This window comes from Salvelinus sp. IW2-2015, unplaced genomic scaffold (genome assembly GCF_002910315.2).
Source record: "Salvelinus sp. IW2-2015 unplaced genomic scaffold, ASM291031v2 Un_scaffold4777, whole genome shotgun sequence".
NCBI classification, from domain to species: Eukaryota; Metazoa; Chordata; class Actinopteri; order Salmoniformes; family Salmonidae; genus Salvelinus; species Salvelinus sp. IW2-2015.
Window position 1 is genome coordinate 2719 of NW_019946046.1, and position 2743 is coordinate 5461.

Genomic DNA, 2743 nt, shown 5'->3' on the forward strand with positions numbered 1-2743 from the left:
TGAAGACAAACTATGAAATAACACATATGGAATCATGTAGTAACCACAAAGTGATAAACAAATCAAAATGCATTTGAGATTTTTCAAAGTAGCCACCCTTTGCCTTGATGACAGCTTTGCACACTCTTGGCATTCTCTCAACCAGCTTCATGAGGTAGTCACCTGGAATGCATTTCAATTAACTGGTGTGCCTTGTTAAAAGTTAATTTGTGGAATTTCTTTCCTTCTYAATGCATTTGAGCAAAGAGAAAACAACAGTCCATCATTACCTTAAGACATTAAGGTCAGTCAATCTGGAACATTTCAAGAACTATGAACGTTTCTTCAAGTGCAGTCGGAAAAAACATCAAGTACTATGATGAAACTGGCTCTCATGAGGACCGCCACAGGAAAGGAAGACCCAGAGTTACCTCTGCTGCAGAGGATAAATTCATTAGCATTAATTAACTGCACCTCAGATTKCAGCCCAAATARATGATTCACAGAGTTCAAGTAACAGACACATCAACATCAACTGTTCAGAGGAGACTGCGTGAATTAGGCCTAAATAGTCGAATTGCTGCAAAGAAACCACTACCAAAGGACACCAAAAAGAAGAGACTTGCTTGGACCAAGAAACATGAACAATGTACATTAGATCGGTGGAAATCTGTCCTTTGGTCTGATGAGTCCAAATTTGAGATATTTGGTTCCAACCGCCATGTCTTTGTGAGACGCAGAGTAGGTGAACAGATGATCTCCCACTGTGAATCATGGAGGAGGTGGTGTGATGGTGCATTGCTGGTGACACTGTCTGTGATTTATTTAGAATTCAAGGCACACTTAACCAGCATGGCTACCACAGCATTCTGCAGCGATACACCCTCCGCTTAGTGGGACTATTATTTGTTTTTCAACAGGACAATGACCCGAAACACACCTCCAGGCTGTGTAAGGGCTATTTGACCAAGAAGGAGTGATGAGTGCCGCATCAGTTGACCTGGCCTCCACAATCACCCAACCTCAACCAAATTGAGATGGTTTGGGATGAGTTGGACCACAGAGTGAAGGGAAAGCAGCCAACAAAATGCTCAGCATATGTGGGAACTCCTTCAAGACTGTTGAAAAACCATTCCTCATGAAGCTGGTTGAGAGAATACCAAGAGTGTGCAAAGCTGTCATCAAGGAAAAGGGTGGCTACTTTGAAGAATCTAAAATATTTMGATTTTTTTAACCGTTTTTTGGTGACTACATGATTCCATATGTGCTATTTCATAGTTTTGATGTCTTCACTATTATTCTACAATGTAGAAAATAGTTTAAAAAATAAAGAAAAACCCTTGAATGAGTAAGTGTGTCCAAACTTTTGACTGGTACTGTACATTGGCCTAGCAGGGAGGCAGAGGACAAGGGGGATACTGATGTACATTGGCCTAGCAGGGAGACAGAGGACAAGGATGAGGGGAACACTGAAGTACATCGGCCTAGCAGGGAGGCAGAGGACAAGGACGAGGGGATAATGAAGTACATCAACACCAGTGTTATGATAAGAATCAGGGCCCGTATTCATAACGCTTTCCAGAGTAGGAATACTGATCTAGGATTAGCACCCAATATAATCGCATTAATTATGATAAAAGATGGCGCCGACAGACATACATGGCAGCTCTGCTTCTGGCGCTTAAGTAACGTTGCAGTATTTCGTTTTTTTGTGTGTTATTTCTTACATTATTAGCCCAGAACGTTTTTTGTGTTATTACATACAGCCGGAAATAACTTTTGGAATTCGGAGCAGCGGTAACTCATCAGCATTACGACCAGGAATACAACTTTCCAGAATACTCAGGAGGCTTGCACACCCTCCACCGCTTCCAAGTATATTACTCTGGACAATAAAGTAGATGAGCTCAGGGCAAGGATCCCCCTCCATAGAGTCATCAGTGACTGTAACATAGCCATTATTCTGTGAAACAGAGTCTCTCGGGATATACTGTCCCCGTCAATACAGCCWGCTGGGTTCTCAGTACATTGCGCAGACAGGAATAAAGAACTCCCTGGGAAGAAGGGCGGTGGTGTATGTTTCATGATTAACTACTCATGGTGTGATTGTGATAACATACAGGAACTCAAGTCCTTTTGTTCACCCGACCTAGAATACCTCAAATTCAAATRCCGACCGGATTACCTCCCAAGAGAATTCTCTCCGGTTCTAGTCACAGTTGTGTACATTCCCCCTCAAGCCAATACCACGACAGCCCTCAAGGAACTACACTGGACTTTATGCAAACTGGAAACCACATATCCTGAGACCGCATTTATTGTAGCTGGGGACTTTAACAAAGCAAATGCACTATTATACATGACATGGAATCACTGGCCACTTTAATAAATGGAACACTAGTCACTTTAATAATGTTACATACTGCTGTTACTCAGCTTCATATTGTACTATACTGTATTCTTATGTGCATTTTAGTTCACATGCCACTATTATTGCTCGTCCTAATATTTATATATTCTTCAATCCCTTCTTTTACTTTTCGATTTGTGTGTATTGTTGTGTATTGTTAGATACTACTGCACTGTTGGAAATAGGAACACAAGCACTTTGCTACACCCGCCATAACATCTGATAATATTGGGTGTGTACACAATAAATATGTGTATGTTGTACCAAAAAATTGTGATTTTGAAAAGGCTAACTGATCCTAGATCTGCACCTATTCTTAGATGTTCTATGAATAAAGAATACAGCCTGGACTCT